Genomic DNA, 24,369 nt, shown 5'->3' with positions numbered 1-24,369 from the left:
AACGGAATATATTGGGATCCCTACTTAATTCGGGAGCTTTCTGCCTATGGTGTTGGCTTCGACTTGTCTGTTTGGCTTATCTTATTTGTCTGATTCGTTCTGATGCTCTGACTACTTGAACTTTCTTGATTTTGCATTTCTTTGGCAGGTCATTAACGTAGGCAGTTCAACTCTTCCATGGATAGTTCACTCCCCTAATGCCAACCTACTCGTTGTAGCTTGATTTCATCCATTTCTTCCCTGACTCCTTGCCCACAGCCTCCCACTGGCTTGGCTCTCCCTTCCCCTTCCTATCGTCAAAGCTATCCTAAAATCACATCTCCTCCAAGAGGCCTTCCCAGACTAAGCTATCGTTTCTCCTACTCCCTCACCCTTCTACATCTTCTGTACGCTTGGATCTGCGCCCTTTAAGCTCTCGATGGTCACCTCACACTCAGCCCCTATCCCAAGGTGAACTCGGATATCCATCATCTCCAGGTCAAGTGTTATCGCGTGACGGCCCAAGCCGGCAAAGCGGAACCGAAATCGCTAGATTGACAGTCCAGGCTGGGAAGACAGAAGGTGTCCCTCGCCCCCGTGCCATTCAAATTAGGTATGGAAGAGGGGGGAGGGCAGAGATTGGACAATTTGGAGCTGGAAGCTGCAACGCCATGGAGGCACAGGTAATAAATACCCGTGGCTTCTGACTTTCTGTGTAGTGGATTGAGAATCGCAGCGGCCGGCTGCGTGCCGCCTCTGTCCAGAGCGTGGGACGCCCACTCTGCTCATACCACGTGGGGAGCCGTGGGATGGGTGAGTGCCCACTGACGAGTTGCCAAAATGTCCATTCCAAGCTCTTAGTACAGTGCTCTGCACATAGTAAGCGCTCAGTAATTACTACTGAATGAATGAATGTATTCCTCCCGAGTGAGAAGCGTTCGTGGGTTGGGCCTCGCCATGTGTGTCAAGGCCTAAGTGGGAAGCGTCCGTGCCGGGGGGAGTTTGGAGTTTGGTAGTAATGCGTACATGTATTCCTCCCTGAAGGGAATTTCAATTCTCCACGTCCAAGTAATTAAATAAACATATTCCTCCCAAAAGGGAAGTTTAGCTCGCCGTGTCCAAAAAAATTAAATAATTACATCCTTCCCAAAAGGGGAGTTCAATTCAACTCACGGAATAAATTTGGCATAAACTCAGCCTTTCTGTCACCAATCTCTCTCTCTCTTGCCACGCCGATTCCTGAATGAGCCCGACCCCGGGCGACGGGTGACAGCCCCACAGCTCCTATGTACATAGCCTTAACCCCTGCCATTTCCTCTGCCTGTAATTTATTTCAATATCTGACCCCCCGCCTAGTCTGTAAGCTCCTCGTCGGCGGGGATCACGCCTACCAACTCTATCATATTGTGCTCTCCCAAGACCTTACTACAGTGCTGTGCTAACAGTAAGCACTCAGTAAATATTGATTGATTGATTGATTGATTGATTACCTTTCCCTTTCTCTTTGCCTACGCGGTTGGGGGTGAGGGTTAGGGGAGTGGGGGGAGACAGCAGTCCCACAGAAAGTCTGGGCCAGGTGATTTTTGGGCCAAAAAGCCAAGGGGGAGGAATTAGATTTCATCACTCAATTGTTCTAGACTGTAAACTCACTGTGGGCAAGGAATAATAATAATAATAATAATAATAATGATATTTGTTAAGAGCTTACTATGTGCCGGGCACTGTACTAAGCTCTGGGGTGGATACAAGCAAATCAGGGTGAACACAGTCCCTGTCCCACATGTGGCTCACAGTCTCAATCCCCATTTTCCAGATGAGGTCACTGAGGCACTGGGAGGTGAAGCGGTAATAATAATGATAATGTTGGTATTTGTTAAGCGCTTACTATGTGCAGAGCACTGTTCTAAGTGCTGGAGTAGATACAGGGTCATCAGGTTGTCCCACGTGAGGCTCACAGTTAATCCCCATTTCACAGATGAGGTCACTGAGGCACAGAGAAGTTAAGTGACTTGCCCACAGTCACACAGCTGACAAGTGGCTGAGCCGGGATTCGAACCCATGACCTCTGACTCTCAAGCCCGGGCTCTTTCCATTGAGCCACGTCGCTTCTCTAATAATGTTGGTATTTGTTGAGAGTTTACTATGTGCAGAGCACTGTTCTAAGCACTGGGGGAGATACAGGGGAATCAGGTTGTCCCACGTGAGGCTCACAGTCTTCATCCCCGAATTACCCAAGGTCACACAGCAGGCAAGTGGAGGAGCGGGGATTAGAACCCATGATCCTCTGACTCCCAGGCCCAGTCTCTATCCACTATGCCGTGCTGCTGTCATATCGTACTCTCCCAAGCGCTTAGTACAGTGGTCCCTACACAGTAAGCGCTCAATAAATGCAACAGACTAAACACACACAAAGGAAAGGACTGGGCTACCTATCGTAAACACCACGAGCAAATCTCGAAACAGATTTCCATTTACTTTTACCTGATTCGGTCTGATTTCTGGGCCAATTCATCCACACGAAATGATTTTTGGCGTGTATCAGTGAAGACTCACCTAGTCTGGTATTGATGGATCATTTTTGAAGTGTGCCCAGTAGCCAACGACTTCCATGGAGTTACTCTCCCTTGAGTCCTTGAAATGTTGGCAAAAAGGGTGATTAAGTATTACATTTAAAAAGGCTTTCAAAAAGGTCACTTATGGCTCAGGATGAACAACTAGGTTTAAGAGAGACCCATGTGAAATCCAGATGCGTGAAGCGAGAGCTGTTTTAAATAGCGTATTTGGCCCTTTGGACTCAGAAATCCATTAATGATATTTACGGAGAAGCAGCGTGGCTCAGTGGAAAGAGTCCGGGCTTGGGAGTCCGAGGTCATGGGTTCGAATCCCGGCTCTGCCACTTGTCAGCTGTGTGACTGTGGGCGAGTCGCTTAACTTCTCTGTGCCTCAGTTCCCTCATCTGGAAAATGGGGATTAACCGTGAGCCTCACGTGGGACAACCTGATTATCCTGTAATCACCCCAGCCCTAAGAGCAGTGCTCTGCACATAGTAAGCGCTTAACGAATACCAACATTATTGAGCACTCACTCTCTGCGGAGCACTGTACTTAGCTCTTGGGAGAGCACATTACCGAGCTGGTAGACACGTCCCCTGACAAGGAGCTTAATACATGTGCTAAGTGCAAATGGACGTGGACTTGTATTTTTATGTTATAACTCGGTTGTGAGGCTCTTATAACATCGGATCGCGTTAGCAGATTTTAAGGAAACTATCTTAATGTGGAATTGGAAACATATATCCTTCTTCCAAGAAACACGAATGCTAGAAACAGCTTGGCGAGGACCTCGAAAAGAGACGGGTTTTAAACATCTTCACGTGCCACACTAGAAAATATTCCAGGCAGAAACTTCTCAGCAGGGTGCGCTTCTATTATCAGGGGCTCCACTGGAGATTCACAGTTTCATCTCCCAAACCACTTCGATTTCCTTAGAGACGTGTCGGATCGGAATTTGCCTTCGAATGAGTTATTGGGCTTGCCGGGTAAAACAGACATCGAGACACTGGCCAGTGCTTAGCGTGGAAACCGACCACGCAGATTCAATATCCGAATCTCAAATTCAAGGTCCGTACCCGGGAAGGTTTTCATTTTATTTTGGCCCAGTCATCTGCGATTTGTCTGGGAAGATTAGAGGGAAGAGAGAGTGTCAAGGGAAGGAGGAGTAGGAATGAGAGATTTATACTAAAAAGGGAACTTCCCTAGCCCCGGGGAGAGCCTTTCTGCCACCTGAGCCGTTTGGAAGGAGACGGAGAGGGGCAGGGGTCATCCAGACAGGCTGTCTTTGACTCCAGCCACAGATTTCCCAGAGGAAGAGCCATCTGTCTTTTTAACAAGATGCCGAAGGTAACCGTGGAATTCGGAGGCACCGGTGAGAGCCCGGGGGGAAGCGCTCGGGGGTTTCATGGGGAGACCACGTGCGGTGGAGCGGAGTGTCCCTCGTTTAAGAGAGCTGGGGAAGGAAAACACGAGCGAACCGGTGGGCCGAGTGAATGCCAGAGAGTGCTGGACTGTTGGGGTGGCACTTAATGAAAAGAATTATGATATCTACTGAGCACTTACTACGTCCCAGGCACTGTATTAAGTGCCGGGATGGGTACGCAGTTGGACGCAGACCTTGTCCCGTGTGAGGTCAAAGTGTCGATCCCCAGCGTACAGATGAGGTAACTGAGGCACAGAGAAGTGAAGTGACTTGACCAAGGTCACACAGCAGACATTCGGTGGAGCCGGAGTTAGAACCCAGGTCCTTCTGACTCCCAGGCCTCACCGCTTCTTGAGAGGCTGGTCAGCTACTGGCCTTGTTCGCTAGAGGTCTTCGCTCCAGTCATGCTTCACAACTCTCAGTCCATTTGATTTTTATTTTATAATCGCTATAAGGCTTAGGAGAAGTAGCTTGGCCAAGTGGATGAAACACAGGCCTGGGAGGCAGAAGGATCTGGGTTCTAATCTCTGCCCCTCGTCTGCTGTGTTACCTTGGGTAAGTCACTTCGCCTCTCTGTGCCTCAATTACCTCATCTGTAAAATGGGGATTAATACGGTGAGCCCCATGCCGGATATGGGCTGTGTCCAAACTGCTTGGCACATAGTAAGTGCTTTACAAATCTCAGGAAAAAAAAATTTAAAACGTCTCACATAGAAAACCAGTGCCCTTCTCACCATCCAGGGAATCAATCTAGCAATCAGTGGTATTTATTGAATGCCTATGGTGTGCAGAGCACTGTACTAAATGCTGGAGAGTAATAATAATGTTGGTATTTGTTAAGCGCTTACTCTGTGCAGAGCACTGTTCTAAGCGCTGGGGTAGATACAGGGTAATCAGGTGGTCCCACGCGAGGCTCACAGTCTTCATCCCCATTTTACAGATGGGGTAACTGAGGCCCCGAGGAGTGAAGCGACTCGCCCACAGTCACACAGCTGACAAGTGGCAGAGCCGGGAGTCGAACCCGTGACCTCTGACTCCGAAGCCCGGGCTATACAATAGAGTTGCTAGACAAGATCCCTGCCCACAAGGAACTTTGGGAACCTTTTCATTTGCAGAAGCTCTCAATTCAAAACCACCTCAGTCCCTGGCTCAGGGACACTAGAAAATTTGAAAAGCTCAAATAATCACAAAGAGTCTCTCAGGGAAAAGGTTTGAGGGTTTTTGGTAATAATTCGGTAATGATTTTGGTAATAATTTGGTGAGAAGCAGCGTGGCTCAGTGGAAAGAGCCCGGGCTTGGGAGTCAGAGGTCATGGGTTCGAATCCGGGCTCTGTCACCTGTCAGCTGTGTGACTGTGGGCATGTCACTTCACTTCTCGGTGCCTCAGTTACCTCATCTGTAAAATGGGGATGAAGACTGTGAGCCCCACGTGGGACAACCTGATTACCCTGTATCTAACCCAGCGCTTAGAACAGTGCTCTGCACGTAGTAAGCGCTTAACAAATACAAATACCAACACTATAATTATAATTACGGTATGCGTGAAGTGCTTAATATGTGCTAGGCACTGGACTGAGCTCTGGGGCGGACGCAAGTACACCGGATTGGACACGGGCCCTGCCCCACGTGGGGCTCACAGTTTCAATCTCCATTTTACAGATGAGGTAACTGAGGCACAGAGAAGTTAAATGACTTGTCCAAAGTACCACAGCAGACAAATGGCACAGCAGGAATTTGAACCCATGACCTGCTGATTCCCAGGCCTGGGTTCTATCCACTATGCCATGAGCATGCACCAGTTCCACCACTTAGGTGTCCTTGCCCAAAGCTTTCCGGTTCCTCTGGGAGAAATTGTAAGGAGAAGGTGCGAGTTGTTTTTTTTTTATCATTCCAATATGTTGGTATTTGTTAAACACTTACTATGTGCAGAACACTGTTCTAAGCGCTGGGATAGATACAGGGTAATCAGGTTGTCCCACGTGAGGCTCACAGTCTTAATCCCCATTTTACAGATGAGGGAACTGAGGCACAGAGAAGCGAAGTGACTTGCCCACAGTCACCCAGCTGATAAGTGGCAGATCCGGGAGTCGAACCCATAACCTCTGACTTCCAAGCCCGTGCTCGTTCCACTGAGCCACGCTGCTTCTTGGGACTTGTAAGGAGAAGGTGAGAGGTTGTTGTTTTTTTTTTTTCGTTCCGGTGTGCATTATCCCTTGGTTAAGGTCTGTGGTGGGTTAAGAACTTGGGAGGACTGTGGTGGGTTGCCATTTGCAGAAAGTGTTTTTGGTTGGCTAACAAATTAGTCTGGGCCTCCTGTCAAATGTACCAGTCCTGAGGAGAAGGGATCGAACTGTAGTTGAGAAGCAGTGTGGCCTAGTTGATGGAGCATGGGACTTGGAGTCAGCAGGACCTGAGTTCTAATCCTGACTCTGCCACTTGTCTGTTGTGTGACCTTGGATAAATCACTTCACTTCTCTGTACCTCAGTTACCTCATCTGTAAAATGGGGAGTAAGAGTGTGAGCCCCATGTGGGGCGGGGGCTGGGTCCAACCTGATTAAGTCGTATCTACCTCAGTGCTTGGAATAGTGTTAGACATGTAGTAAGCGCTCAACGAATTCCATTATTATTATGAGTTGAAACAATCCAAAAATGGCAACCGCTCACTCTGCCAGTCATAGGATGCAATCTGACACAGACCTGGGGAACGTGGGCCACTGGGGTGGGGAGAGGCCAAAGCAATCCCCGGTTCTGGGGGACCCTGTCTCCCCTATCTCGGACCACTGCTGGCCCAAGGATTTATTTTTGGCATCTTTTTCAATAAAAAGAGAACAAACGCAAGACTTTCAGATCCTCTGCCCACCCCATGAGGAGTCGGATCTCACTCCATGGGGCGCGAACCCTCTTGACGAGATGTGACAGAACTGTTTGGGTTCATTCATTCATTCATTCAGTTGTATTTATTGAGCGCTTACCGGGTGCCGAACGCTCACCGTGTGCCGCGCGCCGTACTAAGCGCTTGGAAAGTAGAATTCAGCAACGGATAGAGGCAATCCCTGCCCCCAACGGGCTCACAGTCTAGAAGGGGGGAGGCAGACATCAAGAGAAGTAGACAGGCATCAATAGTTTCCATTTAAATAAGTAGAATTATAGGTATATACACACATCAGAACAAGTAAAACTGGTGCCCTTCTTTCCTGCTCTGAGGAGAGGGAGAGTCGATCGGTCAATCCATTGTATTTATTGACTGATTACTCGGTGCCGAGCACTGTATTAAGCACTTGGGAGAGCAATAGTAATAATCACTGTGGTATTTGTTAAGCGCTGACTTTGTGCCAGGCAACATACTAAGCGCTGGGGTGGATACAAGCAAATCAGGTCGGACACAGTCCCTGTCCCATGTGGGCTCGCAGACTCGATCCCCATTTTACAGATGAGGTAACTGAGGCCCGGAGAAGTGAAGTTTTTGCCCAAGGGCACACAGCAGACGAGTGGCAGAGCCGGGATTAGAACCCATGACCTTCTGACTCCCAGGCCCATGCTCTATCCACTAGGCCACACTGCACAATACAGCAGAGTTGGAGGACACGTTTCCCGCTCACAATGAAGAAAAGAGCCGAAGAGTGGGAAGATGGGCCTCCGCTTACCTGCTGGAGAGGCCTCTCTGTCCCCCGGTCCAGGATTGTTTCCCACAATCCTGAGGGCAGCCGCAATGGCAGCTTTCTGGGACCCGCGGCTCAGACTGGGAAAATGAGTCAGGACAGCAGAGGAAAGCACACTTTCCTGTTTCCCCACTTTGGCCACCGCTCCAGAGTCTGGTAAAAGACGCCAGGACAGCTGAGGAAAACACACTTTCCTGCTTCCTTACTCTGGCCACCGGTCCGGAGCCCGGGAAAACGAGCCAGGACAGTGGAGGAAAATGCACTTTCCTACTTCCCTCCCTCTGGCCACCACTCTGGAACCTGGGAAAATGAGCCAGGACGGTAGAGGAAAACACACTCTCCCGGCTTTCTCCTCTCCGGAGCCTAGGAAGATGAGCCAGGACAGTGAAGACTTGGATGGGCAACCCCTGGAGGGCCTTGAGACGTAGCGGGGCCTGGACTGAACATTTATATTTATATCTGCCTCTAAACTGTAAGCTCCTTGGAGGCAGGGAATGTGTCTACCGTCTCTGTTACGTTGGACTTTCCCAAGCGCTTAGTTTAGTGCTCTGCCCCCCCAATAAGCGCTGAGGCAACACCTCTGACTGACTGATCGATTGATTCCCCAGAACCACCCCCCCCCCCCCCGACTGGAAGATTGGACGACCTAGTGATTCGAACTACGAGATGGATCGATGAGGAGACATGGACGAATGGCCATTTGTCCTATCATCTTGGAGGATTTCCCCTGAAGAACGTTTAACAGAGCATAACGCGCCAACCGGTCGTGGAATCGTTCGCTACCCTCGTGCCGACACCTGGTGGGAGTGCAGGAAAATAGTTATCCACAGGCTGAATGAAGTTGGACGAGTGAGAAGTAGCTCGGCCTTGTAGAAAAACCACGGGTTTGAGTATCAGAAGACCCGGAGTCTAATCTCATCTCCTCCACTTGCCTGCTGTGTGACCCTGAACAAGACATTTCACTTCTCCGGGCCTCGGTTTCCTCGTCTGTACGTGGAGAAAAAAATCCCCGTTCTTCCTCCCTCTTAGACGGTGAATGATCCATCCAAACATGGTGTACGTTGAGTGCTTAATGTGTGCAGTACTCTGTACTAAGTGCTTGGGGAGACCAGTGCGACAGTTTGTGAGATACATTCCTCACGGGCAGGGAATGTATCTCCCAAACTCTGTCGCGTAGTTTGTGAGATAGATACACTCCCTACCCGTAAGGAGCTTATAATCTGTAACGGGAGACAGATATTAATATAAATAAATGTTACATATGTATACACAAGTGCTGCGAGCAGAAAACACGTTCTAACGGGTTATTGCTCTCTTATATTGTCCTCTCCCAAGATCTTAGCACAGTGCCCCGCACGCAGTTAAGCGCTCGGTAAATACGATCGACCGATCGAATGTCAACTTCATAGGCAACCCAGGAGGGCTTCAGAGGGAACGGCCTCTTGGCGATGCGATTTTAATAAGGTTTTGAAGGCGGGGAGAGAAGCGGTCTGTCGGTTATGGAGGTGGGAAGGAGTTCCATTCTGGAGGAAGGAGGGGGGGAGGGCAAGAGGCCGGTGAGGCCGGTGACGCGGGAAGCAAGGAGAGAAGTGAAGTATGTGGACTGGGTTATAGTAGGAAATCATCAAGGCAAAGGGGAAGGGGGAGAGTTGATCGAATAATTTAATAATGGTAATAATAATGATGGCGTCTGTTAAGCGTCCTATGTTCCCAGCACTGTTGATGATGATGGTATTTGTTAAGCGCTTATTATGTGCCAAGCACCATTCTAAGCGCTGGGGGGGATACAAGGTAATCAGGTTGTCCCACGTGGGGCTCACGGTCTCAATCCCCATTTTACAGATGAGGGAACTGAGGCACAGAGAAGTTACGTGACTTGCCCAAAGTCAAACCTCTGACAAGAGGTGGAGCCAGGATTAGAACCCATGACCTTAAAGGCTGGGGCAAATACAAGGTAATCAAGTCGTCCCATGTGGGGGTCCCAGTCTTAAACCCCATTTTCCAGATGAGGGAACTGAGGCACAGAGAAGTTCCGTGACTTGCTCGAAGTCACACAGCAGATGAACGGCAGAGCCGGGATTGGAACCCACGACCTCTGACTCCCAACCCCGGGCTCTTTCCACTAAGCCACGCTGCTTCCCTACAGTAAGGGGTTTCTGTCCGATGCAGAGGTGGATGGGCAAACCAGTGGAGGTTCTTGAGGAGTGGAGAAATGTCAACTGGGTCTCATTGGCTTGTGTCGTATCTGTCCCAGTGCTCAGCTCATAGTAAGCACTTAAATACCCCAAATATCATTCCTGTAGCTCAGACACCCTTTCTCTCTGGGGACAGTAGCTTCCGTAGCCCCACGTTGGCTTTTATTACCACTCCTTGGAGACGTGTAGCATAGAAAGCACCCCAACATCAGCTCATTACAGTCCTTTATTCCCATTTCCTCCCGGGAGGTCCCAGCACATACCTGCCTGTCTGGACGTCGAACGCATGTGTTGCCTGTAAATCTGGTTTTTTTTTTACTGCTTTTCCCATTTCCGCCGTGCCTCCTCCAGCTGGTGACTCCGGGGCAAATCCTCCATGGCTCTCCATTGGTTGCTGGGCGTGGAAAGAGCCCGGGCTTTGGAGTCAGGGGTCAAGGGTTCGAATCCCGGCTCTGCCACTTGTCAGCTGTGTGACTGTGGGCGAGTCACTTCACTTCTCTGTGCCTCAGTTACCTCATCTGTAAAATGGGGATTAAGACTGTGAGCCCCACGTGGGGCGACCTGATTCCCCCGTGTCTACCCCGGCGCTCAGAACAGTGCTCTGCATATAGTAAGCGCTTAACAAATACCAACATTATTATTATTACATCCGGTCAGTGGTCCCTGGCCTTTCCAGACTAAGCCCCCCCACCCCTTTCCTCTTCTCCCACTCCCTTCTGCGTCTCCTTGACTTGCTCCCTTGATTCATCCTCCCTCCCAACCCCACAGAACCTCATGTACTTTTCTGTCATTTATTCATATTACTATCTGTCTCCCTGTCCCGACTGTAAGCTCACTGTGGGCAGGGAATGTGTCTGTTTATTGTTATAATGTACTCTCCCAAGCACTCAGTACAGTGCTCTGCACACAGTAAGCGCTCAATAAATAGGACTGTCTGACTGACTGAGGCACTGGGGGAGGGGCGGGCTAAACTCCACACAACACTCAGCTTCAGAATTCATAGGGAAGGAGAGAGAGGGGTGAAGGGGGCTGAATTAGGGTTCCAATCTCTGAGGAGATGGGGTAAGGGGATGCCGGCCCCGTGCCAGTGGTGAGTGTGCCGACTCTTTCCAACGTCACAGACCAGGAAAACTGGAACTGCCCTCCATTTCCTCCTCCTCCTCCTGCCTCCTCTGCTCCCTCCATCTTGGATGTCAGAGGGACCGAGTCCTCTCCCCTCTCCCTGGGAAAGCTACCCGCCCCTATCCCGAGAAACCTAAAACTTCCCGCCACACACTCTCAGCCGGGGTCCCGAGCTCTGTCTTGGAGTGTGACCAGCCCAGTCCGGGCAAAATTTTCATAGCCATCCCCGACATTGGGCAGAGTAAAACTCTCTGCCTGGGAAATGTTGTTTTGTGAACTGTACGTATGGATTTACACCTCTCTGAATCAATCACTCAATCAAATTTATTGAGTCCTTATTTATTGTACGCTGAATGCCATACTAAGTACCTGGGAGAGCATAATATAATAATAATAAAAATGTTGGTATTTGTTAAGCACTTACTTTGTGCAGAGCACTGTTCTAAGTGCTGGGGTAGATACAGGGTAATCAGGCTGTCCCACGTGAGGCTCACAGTTAATCCCCATTTTACAGATGAGGTAACTGAGGCACAGAGAAGTGAAGTGACTTGCCCACAGTCACACAGCTGACAAGTGGCAGAGCCGGGAGTCGAATCCGTGACCTCCGACTCCGAAGCTCAGATTATTGCTATTGTTCTCGTCTGTCCGTCTCCCCCGATTAGACCGAAAGCCCGTCAAAGGGCAGGGACCGTCTCTATCTGTTACCGATTTGTACATTCCGAGCGCTTAGTACAGTGCTCTGCACATAGTAAGCGCTCAATAAGTACTATTGAATGAATGAATGCAAGCCCAGGCTCTTTCCACTGAGCCACGCTGCACAGAATCAATAGAAATGTTCCCTGCCCACAGTGAGTTTCCAATTTCCCGGGAGGCCCTGATTTACATTGCCCCGTGTATTCCTGTTCTAGAAATTATACTCCTCGCTCCGCCTTATATCAGATGCTCAGTAAAGTGCTCTGCGATTGTAAGTGCTCAATAAATGCCACTGATGGACTGAACACAACAAACCAAATACAGAAGCAAATATTCTCAAGGGAAAAAGCTTGCTCATTGGCCGGTAATGGCAGATGGTGAAGAGAGCTGGGAAGGCTTTTAAAAAACCAGTCTGTTCCTTCTGGCCGGCATCACCCGAGGATTGTGATGACACAATCAGCATTTATAAAGCTGTATAGAACTCTTGCCCAAAATAGAAATAAAAGTGGGTGGAGTTACGGGTTTTTGGCTCTCCCACTAGTTTTGATTTTCAGCCCTCTGCCCTTCCTTGGGAAAGGAGTTTTCAGAGTTGCCAAGAGGGTTCTCCTTTCCATTAAACCTGCCGTCTCTCACCCAGGGAGCTCCAACTATCTCGAAGGCATTGGTTAGGGCACTGGCACTGGAAAAGTTCAGAATGTCTTTGGGGGGAGTCTTGTACGTTGAGCTAGAGAAATCTCTTTCAGAATGGCACTGGGTCTTAATTTCATTGTTTTGCCAGCAGGTCCGCCTTTAGAGAGGAAGAGCTGAGAAGGCGATTCTCATCGTATCAGCCTCTTGGATCATTTTTAATCTTGACACGGGGCAAGAGTCAAAGATCCGAACGTAGAAAACCTGGCTCCGTGACATCAAAACAGGATGCGAAAAGCATGGAAAAAAGAGTTACCCCGGTAAACGCCGGAGGTATTTGCATCCTGTGGACTTGGGGAGTCGCCCCAGTATGATAGGTTGAAATTCAGAAATGGAGAATTTAGGCTGAGACCCTGGAACAGTTTCTTACAGATATCATCTTTGAGTCTGAAAAGGAAGTGGTAGAAGTCTCGTTCTTTGGGTCATTAAAATTGTGACTCGACAAAGCCCGGGGAAACTGTTTGCCTGGAAGCAGGCTTGCACCGTGAGTCCAGAGGTAGGACGGGCTAGATTTGATCTGATAGGTCTCATCTAATTTCTATGACTCTGACGAGTCTTATCTCAAAGGTTTCATCAGAATCGGCTTTTGTGAATGCCCCAGTGTTTACAGACCTGAAGGAAACAATTACGTGGAAATTTTGAATATTTTACAAGAAGAGTTATTAAGAAGGCTGAGCTTCAAACTTGGTCCAATTTATCCTGTATCCGGAGGCTTAACCAAAACTATTATTCCATAAAAGAATGGAGGAAATTGAGAACAGGGGATTGCAGAATGTTAACAAAACATCGTTTGTGTACGTACAATATTTATATTGCCAAATGCCAGTAGAAATTCCTTTGGTATTTTATTTTTGCCTAATTAACTGTGTCAGGAGTTCTGAAATAATTAGGAACAAAAAGGCAGGGAAAGGAAAGCCTTACCTAATGCCTCTTTCTATGCTAAATACTTCCAGGTTGTGCTTCCACGATCGCTGAAATTTGAGCAGGGCGGACACCAGGTATGGTTCACTAACAGTTCCACGGCGATTTCTTAACGGTACTGGAAGTTTGATGTTGCGAACTGCTTTCCTAAATCAGAGAAGTTCCTGGTGTGTCTTATCAATCAATCTATCGATGGTATTCGTTGAGCACTTACTGCGTGCCCAGCACTGTAGTAAATGCTTAGAAGAGTACAGTACAGGAAAGTGGGCAGACACGTGCTCTTCCTTCTAGACTGAAACCCCTCTGGACTGTAAACTTGTTATGGGCAGGCAATGTGCCTGTTTACTGTTATACTGTCCTCTCCCAAGAGCTTAGTACAGTGCTTTGCACGCAGTAAATGCTCAATCAATACGATCGATTCATTCATTCAATCGTATTTATTGAGCGCTTACTATGCGCAGAGCACTGTACTAAGCGCTTGGAATGGACAAATCGGTAACAGAGACAGTCCCTGCCCTTTGACGGGCTTACAAGTTGTCTTATGTTTGAAGTCTGGAGGCTTTTTCTAACCATCCGTGAGAGTCCATGAAGAAACTTGTTTTTATTCTTTCTGCTCTCACCTCTGGCTCTTTCCTAAGCAAGTGCGGTTTCCTGACTCGTACGGGATCGTACAGAAGACTAGGACTTATTCTCAGCTGTCAACGTTCAGAAGGCACTTAGGGAAAATGCTTCCGTTACATAAACAATTAATACTAAATTTGGCCAGGCAACTTCGATCCGCTGTTAAGAATGGTATTTAATTTGCTCTTCTCAACAGCCGTGACTTGTGTATCAAGCTCTCCAAGTGTTTTCTTTGTATTTGTTCTTGGGTGCGGACCGGCGGTGGATGAAAGAATTCGGCATCGGAGATCACGGTCCCATTTCCAGAACGAGGAGAAGTTGTGACTTGCTGGAACTAGAGAGGGAATTGCCTCCTAGAACTTGATTTCATTGAGTTTGAGTCTCTAGAAAAGAATCCTCACTGTGTGACGTAGCGTTTAACCGTTCTTCCTCCTTGGGTACATGAATAAGCCAGAAGTTCAAGAATTCAGGCTGTGGAATCCTGCGGGCAATCTTCCTGCCCCTCCGTACAAGCCGTTAAATCAAGGGTATTTGTTAAGCGCTTACTAGGTGCAGAGCACTGTTCTAAGCGCTGGGGTAGATACAGGGCAATCAGATTGTCCCACGTGAGGCTCACAGTCTCAATCCCCATTTTACAGATGAGGTCACTGAGGCCCAGAGAAGTGAAGTGACTCGCCCACAGTCACACAGCTGACAAGTGGCGGAGCCGGGATTCGAACCCATGACCGCTGCCTCCCAAGCCCGGCCTCTTTCCAATGAGCCACGCTGCTTCCCGAAGTGATATGGTTGAGTCATCTAATGAAATCCCATTATGCCATTCTTTTAAAAGATCGATCTTTGCTATCTTCCTAAGAGAATAAGCAAAGGTTCTATCCACTGAGGTGATTAGCACAATGATGGAATTAAAAAGGGGTACAGTCAGTTAGTGTCAAAGCTGAAAGGTGTTGAAACCAAAGATGACCCTGCAATTATTAATCCACATCATTTCTGACAGGATAAAAACCTTTAAACAGTAGCATTTAAGACTTAATTTCACAGAAATATATGAAGCTTTCTTGCCTGCTGATGCAGTTGAAACGCTGCTTGGTATTATTGTTCGGTGGTTCTCCGAGGTATTGAAAGCCCCTCTACGAGGACTCTTTCACAAAAGTCCTCCCTAAGCATCAGGAATCTATTACTTTCAGTCCCAAAGACCAACTTTTCGCAGCACGTCGATTCAAAGGAGGCACATCTCCTCTCCCCGATCTGGCCCAGTGGAAAGAGCCCGGGCTTGGGAGTCAGAGTTCAGAGTTCAGAGTTAAAACCTTTGGTTATTATCTTAGGAAGGTAGCAAAGATCAATCTTCTAAAAGAACGGCATAATGGGATTTCATTAGATGACTCAACCATATCACTTAGGGAAGCAGCGTGGCTCATTGGAAAGAGCCCGGCCTTGGGAGGCGGCGGTCATGGGTTCGAAACCCGGCTCTGCCACTTGACAGCTGTGTGACTGTGGGCAAGTCACGCAAAGTCAGCTGTGTGACTTTGGGCACGTCACTTAACTTCTCTGTGCCTCAGCTACCTCATCTGTAAAATGGGGATCAAAACTGTGAGCCCCACGTGGGATAACCTGCTCACCTTGTATCCCCCAGCGCTTTTCCTTGCGAAAAGAGTGCAGTTACGCAAGAGAGTCTCTCTCAAAGGCACTCACGCTCAGAGATACAGCCTTGCTATTGGCAGCGTCATCTTCAAACAGGACAACAGCTCTCCTGATAGGTGCCTAGGGAAGGGGGCCGGGTTTCCCCCAGAGAATTATTTGGCGATGGAGTAGCTTTCTGAGAGTTAGCTGCCACAGGATTACAGTTTCCAAAGCAAAGGTGAGCGCTTCAGGCCGGGCGGTCCTGTGTTTGATAGGCCTGTCCCCTGTCTGGAATGATTTCGACACTTGGGCCTGTATTTGGGTCACTTTTATGTCTGGTATTTGAATTTTCGCCGCCAAGCCTGGCCTGCTAGAACTCATACAAGGTGTGATGTGGGCTGGAGGTGGGTGGAGTTTAGGGAGGAGGCTTGGGAAGCATGAGGATCTTAAAGAATCACAATAACAATGATAATAATAACTCTGGTAGTTGGTAAGTGTTTACTATGTGCCAAACACTGTGCTAAGTGCTGAGACTGACAGAAGAATAGCAGATCAGAAACAGTCCCTGTAACACATTTTTTTAGTAGATAACATTTTGTTAAGTAAATAAATAATAGTATTTATGTGCCAAGCACTGTTCTAAACGCTGGGGTAGAAACAAGGTAATCAGGTTGTCCCACTTGGGGTTCACAGTCTTCATCCCCATTTCACAGATGAGGGAACTGAGGCACTGAGAAGTTAAGTGACTTGTTCAAGCTCGTAGCAGGCGAGTGGCAGAGCCAGGATTAGAAGCTAAGTCCTCTAATGCCTAACACTGTACTAAGCACTGGGGTAGATGCAAGATAATCAGGTTGGACACAGTCCCTGTCCCCTGTGGGACCCACAGTCTAAGGGGAAGGGAAAACAGGAGTGAAATCTCTATTTTACAGATGAGGAAACTGAGGCACTGAGAAGTTAAGCGACTTGTTCAAGCTCATAGCAGGCACGTGGCAGAGCCAGGTTTAGAAGCCAAGTCCTCTAATGCTTAACACTGTACTAAGCACTGGGGTAGATGCAAGATAATCAGGTTGGACACAGTCCCTGTCCCCTGTGGGACCCACAGTCTAAGGGGAAGGGAAAACAGGAGTGAAATCTCTATTTTACAGATGAAGAAACTGAGGCACTGAGAAGTTAAGCGACTTGTTCAAGCTCATAGCAGGCACGTGGCAGAACCAGGATTAGAAGCCAAGTCCTCTAATGCGTAACACTGTGGGGTAGATGCAAGATAATCAGATTGGACACAGACCCTGTCCCCTGTGGGACCCACCGTCTAAGAGGAAGGGAAAACCGGAGTTAAATCTCCATTTTACAGATGAGGAAACTGAGGCACTGAGAAGTTAAGTGACTTGTTCAAGCTCACAGCAGGCAAGTGGCAGAGCCAGGATTAGAAGCCAAGTCCTCTAACTCCTAGGCCTCTGTTCTTTCCACTAGGCCACGTGGCTCATTCTTTTAGAAGGGAAAACCATCATTTTGCCCTCCCGAACAAGAAACACAAGGACCCTGAGCTAGGCTATTGCCAGTAAGGATCGTGCGGAGCTGGGTTGTGAACATCTGAGCAGGGCAAAGCTAGCAAGGGGAATGTTGGAGACCTTTAAAATTGAACCCCAAATCAGACATTGAATAATGACCCGAAAACCAACATCTTAACCCGGGAGCTCTGAAGATAGCATCGTGTTCATGTCTCCGATTAGCAGGGTGCCTACGTATGGAACTAATTAAGCGAGATCCTAAAATTAAATCCCAATTTTGTTTGTTTATTTCTCTTCGAGGGGTGGTCTTTAAAGTCCAGCTCCCACGGCAGGTCTCTTTTAGGAGGGGTTTCGGGAGTGACCGGATCTGTGGTGAAATGGGACCATCATCGACAACGTCAGCGTATTCATAATTTAAAAATATCAACATGCCTAATAATGAAATGGACTCCACGGCCTTCTCCGGAGCTATAAACAGCCCCACATCTCGGACACGCTCCGAGCTGTTTAGAGACAGGAGCGGTGCCAGAACGAAAAGCTTAAATGGGTGTCTTTCTGTCTGAACTGCCAACGCTGATCACCAGGACACTCTTGCTTCAGTTCACATAAGGTTGGCACAGTTAGGTTAAAACTCTAGTTCAAAACAAGCAACAGGGACTTCTTTGTTCAGTTTTGGTCGTGCTGTAATCTGATCGAAGTTTGAATGGATTTAGCTCTTCGGGCTCTCCTGTGCTTGCAAACGTTCCGAGCTGACACTCGGAGGTTTACGGTAACCAAAAGGATGAAGGGATGAGACCGCTATAATTAAATCATTTAATATTTCGAATTGTCGACGACGCCTTTAGTGTGGATGGATGTTTGCCTGGTTTTATCCTGGACAGTCCAGTGCTCATCTGGTCGGCTCCTGGCGGGTACAGATATGGGTCCCGAGGCTTTAACACCTGGAATGCTAATTTTCTTTTAAGCGCAGATGACGGGCAGCCACGAATCCCTTCACTATTGACCCTGGGATCCAGCTACATGGAAAGGAAGCTGCCCCGTCCCTCAGGACACCAGGGCTCCCATCAGCTCCCGCTCCAGCCCGGAGAAGGCCTGGACAGGGAGGTCTCCGCCTAAGGAATGTCTTGAGCAGTTCACCGCTGTTTCTGGAACTGTTGGTCTAATCCGTGAGGAGTCTGAAATCCTTTGGTGTTTGTGTTGTTTTTGTCTTCGGTAGTTTTGTTCACCTTTCTTGCGATGTCTGTTATCGACCTCCCCCCGTGACGCCTTTCTTCCTCGGTCTTAGACTGTGAGTCACTGCGGGGAGAGGGCCGGGGACCATGTTTATACCTCATCTGGGCATTTCTTTCCCAGCGCTTAGTACAGCGCTCCGTACTAAATAAACACTAATACGGAGGGGCCTGTCACCAAGTTCCAAGGTTCAGAAATGGTGCTTAAGGTCACCCGGAGCTGGGAGGGAACTACAACCCTTCTGGTGTAAGAAGTAGGGGGTGAATCAGGCGTTTCCTCAGAGAAACACCTTGGGTTCAAGTGAGCTTGGGTGGATGTCTTCAGAATGAGGTATAATGATACCATTATGTTATTGTTCCAGACCCCCAGTAGGGAAGCGAGGGATGACCATTCCCCAGAGTTTTCCCTTCTGAAAGGGGCATCTACCAAAATCCTGCAGAGCGGGTGAGGGAAGCAAGAACGATGTCTTTGGCTGCTCCCAGGTGACCCCAGGCTAGATTTCTTGCAGAGAAGTTGGAGCGTGGGCCTGGGAGTAAGAAGGTCGTGGCTTCTTATCCTGGTTCCACTGCTTGTCTTCTTTGTACCCTTGGGCAAGTCACTTCACTTCGCCGTGCCTCAGTTCCCTCATCTGTAAAATGAACACAATGAAAGCTATGAACACAATGTGGGACGGGGACTGTGTCCAACCCAATTTATTTGTATTCTCCCCAGTGCCTACTAAGAAGAATAATAATAATGATGATGGTATTTGTTAGGCGCTTACTATGTACCAAGCACTGCTCTAAGCGCTGGGGTAGATGCAAGGTAATCAGCTTGTCCCACATGGGGCTCACAGTCTCAATCCCCATTTTATAGATGAGGTAACTGAGGCACAGAGAAGTTAAGGGATTCGCCCAAAGTCGAGCAGCTGAGAAGTGGTGGAACTGGGATTAGAACCCACAACCTCTGACTCCCAAGCCTGGGCTTTTTCCACTGAGCCACACTGCTTCTCTAGTAAGCATAAGAAGTGCTTAACAAATATTATTATCATTAAGTTGAGAAAAGCAGTCTTAATTTAGCTCAGTCGAACAATCATTCACATTTACTGAGCACTTACTGTGGTCAGGGCACTGTACTACTAAGCGCTTGAGAGAGTACAACACAACAGCACACACATTCCCTGCCCACAACAAGCTTAAAGTCTAGAGAGGAATACAGATTTTCATCTAAATAAATTAAGGACAGGGACACAAGTGTTGGGGTGCTGGGAGTTTCCATTTTGCCTGTTCTGCACCCTCAATAATAATAATAATAATGATAATAATGATAATTATGGTATTTGTTAAGCTCATAGTATGTGCCAGGCACTGTTCTTTGTGCTGGGATGGATACCAGCAAATCGAGTTGGATACAGTCCCTGTCCGACGTGGGGCTCACAGTCTCAGCCCCCATTTTATAGATGAGGTAACTGAGGCCCAGAGAAGTGACATAATAATAATAATAATGTTGGTATTTGTTAAGCGCTTACTATGTGCCGAGCACCGTTCTAAGCGCTGGGGTAGACATAGGGGAATCAGGTTGTCCCACGTGGGGCTCACAGTCTTCATCCCCAATTTACAGATGAGGGAACTGAGGCACAGAGAAGTTAAGTGACTCGCCCACAGTCACACAGCCGACAAGTGGCAGAGCTGGGATTCGAACTCATGAGCCCTGACTCCAAAGCCCGTGCTCTTTCCACTCAGCCACGACATGACTTGCCCAAGGTCACACAGCAGTTAAGGGGTGGAGCTAGGCTCAGAACCCATGACCTTCTGACTCCCAGGCCCAAGCTCTACCCACTACACCATGCTGCTTCTCACTACAGGAGAAGCGAGCTCCTCAACCTGGAGGAAAGGAGGGAACCGGGAATGCTGAAAAACTCCAATTAACGCCCTTCATTTGTTCCAGGGAAATGGAGGGTTAAGCTAGAAAGTGCTAAAGGAAATATCATTTCCCACACATCATCAATCGATCCATGGTATTCACTGGGCTCAGAACACTTCACAGGGCACCCGGGAGGGCAAGATACAGCAGAGCCGACAACCACGTTCCCTGCCCGCAACAAACTTACATTCTAGAGGGAGCTTACGATCTCCCAAATCAAACAAAACAATAATTTAAATAATAGCTCATCGATGTGAGCAGGGAACGCCTCCACCAACTCTGTCATATCTCACCCCCCGCCACCAAATGCTCAGCATAATGCTTTGCACATAGCAAGCACTCAACAAATACCATTATTGATTATTGGTAGAGTTAATACTATTAATTTACAAGTCCAAATATATACCAATAACATAGTGTCCTGAGCTTAATTTGAGTATTAACGTGTATATAGACTACAAATATTAACTGTCCTCACCGGCATTAAAATTCTATAGGTCTAGCATACAAACCCCCTAAAAGGAGAGAGCTGCAGTGGGAAAAAAAGGGGGAAAAATGTTAAATAAGAAAATGGGAATGGAGTTATGGAAAAGGAGGTGGGGTGAGAGGATATGGGGAAAAGAAGACAATAAAAGTGCTATCTTGAAAGAATGATGAGGCATGTTAAGCTTCACAGGCTTGGCTTAGAACACATCATTCAAGGTAGTGATGATGGCCCTTCTGGGGTTCGGAAATCGTTAGGTAATAGTAATTCTGGCAATTGTGAAGCACATACTATGTGTCAAGCACTGGGGCAGATAGAACATAATCAGGTCTGGCACAGTTTGTGTCCCATATGGGTCGCCCACAATGAGCTTACTGTCTAGAGGGGGCTTACAGTTTAGAATTCCCATTTTACAGATGAGGAAACGAAGGTCCAGCAGAGTGACTTGACCTAGGTCACAGGGCAGTCAACTGGCAGTCAGGATTAGAACCCAGATTCTCTGACTCCCAGGTCCAGGATCTTTCCACTGGGCCGCGTGGGGATCCATTGTCTTTAACAGACATTCAGAAAATTTAGAAGGATTATTTTTCTGGCATAAAGAACATCATCCCCACGGCTCCCTTTGTTGACACATATTGACAACTTAAATGGCTTCTTTAGAACTCAGGCCTTCAAATCAGGATGTCATATCTTGACCCTGAGGAGGTGAGAATTCTGATATTTTAGAAAGGTTTGTGTCACCCTCAATTCATCAATTCACATTTCTTTGAAACTGGTGAAGCTGGGGTCCTAACCCATTACATCAGAATATTTTGATCTTGGAAATCACCCCAGAGAAGTTCCTTCTGATATCACTGGAGGACGGGGTAGGGGGAAAATCTGGTGCGGTGAACAATGGCTCAGGAGCTGGGCAGCAGGAGAATGTGATGCATTAAATACTCAAAAACTCAAGGGGATGTATGGGGATAAGGGGAGGGGATGGCTGGGGGGAATGGAAGAATGCATGGGGCGGGGGGGAGAATGGGATTCTGGAATGGGAGGGGATTTTAGAAGGGGAGAGGAAATGGTGGGAGACTTCTTGGCCATGCCATCAGACAACTTAGAGCAACCAAACAATAAAATAAACCCACATGCTCTGGAATGCTATTTAACAGGGCATTCCAACTCTCGCTCTAACTTACGTTCCCTCACTACACCACACACACACACACACACACACACACACTTTTAATAGTCCAGTGAGGGAAACAAGTCTTAGGAAGTAGGGGGAAGAACAAAGATGTAACAAGACATAGTACAGATATTATTAATATTATTTATTGTATTCATTAAGCCCTTACTATGTGTCAAGGACGGTTGTAAGTGCTGGGGTCGATCGAAATTAATCAGATGGGACGCAGTCCCTATCCCGCATGGAGCACGCTATCTAAGGGGAGCAGACATGGATTCCCCATTTTACAGATGAGGTAACGGAGGCACAGAGAAGCGAAGTGACTTGCCCAAGATCACACAGCAGGCAGTGCATTCATTCATTCATTCGTATTTATTGAGCACTTACTATGTGCAGAGCACTGTACTGAGTGCTTGGAATGTACAAGTCGGCAACAGATAGAGACAGTCCCTGCCCTTTGACGGGCTTACAGTCTAATCGGGGGAGACAGGCAGACGAGAACGATGGCAATAAATAGAGTCAAGGGGAAGAACGTCTCATAAAAACAATGGCGACTAAATAGAATCAGGGTGATGTACATCTCATTAAACAAAATAAACAAAATAAATAGTGATAAAGATATATACAGTCAGTTGGTGGAGTTGGGATTAGAATCCAGGTCCTCCGACTCCCAGGCCCATGCTCTTTCCCTTAGGCCATGCTGCTTTTATATGCCAGCAGAATAACCGGAGGAAAATTATTCCCGTCAGAATGTGAGCCCCATGTGGGATGGTGACCGTTATCTGTTCTATCTTACCATCTAGGCCAACCCTTGACACAGAGTAAGCACTTCAGAAATACCATTGTAAAACAAATGTATAAATAAACGGACATACGGGTACATAAGTGTTGAAAATAGGAATAAAATACATAAATAACGGGGGTGACCGTAGGACCGGCATGACGAGGGGGTTGTGAAAGGAAGATGTTTTGTGATTCTGGGAGCTGAAGTGTAGCCCATCTCTGATGTGGTTTCTTCCCCAGACGGGCCACAACGTACACGAACAGTGTGCGCTAATCCAGCGCTTAGAACAGTGCTCTGCACACTGTAAGCGCTTAACACATACCTACAAACAGGCCCGCGCTGTGGAGTGACCATTCCCTAATTTCTTAACCACAGCTTATTCTAGCCGAAGCACCTAGCGAAAACAAACACTGTGGCAGAACTGTGTTCATGAAGTAATCGGACCGGAAACAGTCCCTGCCCGTACAGGGCTCATCGACAGGATCATGTCTAACCGGGAATTCTCTCCCCTTTAGATTCTTTAATAATGTTGGTGTTTGTTAAGCGCTTACTCTGTGCAGAGCACTGTTCTAAGCGCTGGGGTAGATACAGCGTCATCAGGTTGTCCCACGTGAGGCTCACAGTCTTCATCGTCATTTTACAGATGAGGTAACTGAGGCACAGAGAAGTGAAGTGACTTGCCCACAGTCACACAGCTGCCAAGTGGCAGAGCCGGGATTCGAACCCTTGACCCCTGACTCCCAAGCCCATGCTCTTTCCACTTTATTGTTGTACTATTCCCAAGCTCTTAGTTCAGTGCTCAGCACGCAGTAAGAGCTCTATAAATACGACCCGATAAATGAATTAACGATTAGGGGCTGTGATTACGTCGATCACTCGGTTCAGAGTTAAACAATCTCTGGGTGCTCAGTAAATGGTTGCCGACTGACGTTCTGAGAGGTGGGGACGGGATGAGCGTAACAGGATGCGATTCGGGTTACGGTGCTAGGGCAGATATACCGCTAATTTGTCGATAACCCCATCAGGATCCCGGAGTCAAAAATAGCCACTGAAGACCAGTCACAGACACCCCCCCTACACACACACAAACACACACACATATGTTTCCCTTCAGGCAGAGCAACGCTTTTCCCCCCCTTAGACCGAAGACCTCCAGGGACTCTGCCGTTCATCCACCCTCGGAGTAATTATACCCAGAAGTGTGGTAATCCGCAGTGGAAACAGAAGCATCCTGTCCAAGTTCAAGTTGTTCTTTAACCTTGGAAAGCCCCACCCAGATTGGTGCAATAGAAATACCCGCCACGCTTAGTCATTTTCCCAGCTTTGAAGAGCGACGTGCAGATTGAATCTATACTGAGGACTTCGCACCGTCGATAATTTATTGGCGGAGAGCGCCAAGCAGGAGTGAAGGCGCGGGAGGAAAGGTGTTCCGCCCATTATGCATTGAGTACTTATCGAACGCCTACGGCGTATTGGGCGGTAGGATCGGTAAAGGGGTTAAAGATCAGGATGGGGATCTGCTCCACAATTTAAGAGTAATATTCATTATTATTATAATTATGGTATACAAGGAAATCAGGTTGGATGCAGTCCCCGTCCCATGTGGGGCTCACAGTCACAATTCCCATTTTACAGATGAGGTATCTGAGGCACACGACTTGCCCAAGGTCACACAGCAGAGAAGCAGCGTGACTTAGTGGAAAGAGCACGGAGTCAGAGGTGGTGGGTTCTAATCCCAGCTCTTCCACTTCTCAGCTGGGTGACTTTGGGCAAGTCACTCAACTTCTCTGTGCCCCACTTACCTCAACGGGAAAATGGGG

At 47.9% G+C, this 24,369-nt stretch overlaps 1 long non-coding RNA gene across 1 annotated transcript; it reads left to right on the top strand.

Moving 5' to 3' along the window:
• Positions 1–12,131: 12,131 nt before the first annotated feature.
• On the top strand, positions 12,132–18,159 carry LOC114815645. The gene is made up of 3 exons (XR_003763441.2): positions 12,132–12,807; positions 13,265–13,309; positions 17,944–18,159. It is a non-coding gene; the product is annotated as an uncharacterized LOC114815645 (long non-coding RNA).
• The last annotated feature ends 6,210 nt before the right edge of the window (positions 18,160–24,369 follow it).

Source organism: Ornithorhynchus anatinus, chromosome 12 (assembly GCF_004115215.2).
Source record: "Ornithorhynchus anatinus isolate Pmale09 chromosome 12, mOrnAna1.pri.v4, whole genome shotgun sequence".
NCBI lineage: Eukaryota > Metazoa > Chordata > Mammalia > Monotremata > Ornithorhynchidae > Ornithorhynchus > Ornithorhynchus anatinus.
Note: the sequence above shows the minus strand (reverse complement) of the source record. Positions and strands in the feature narration are given on the sequence as shown.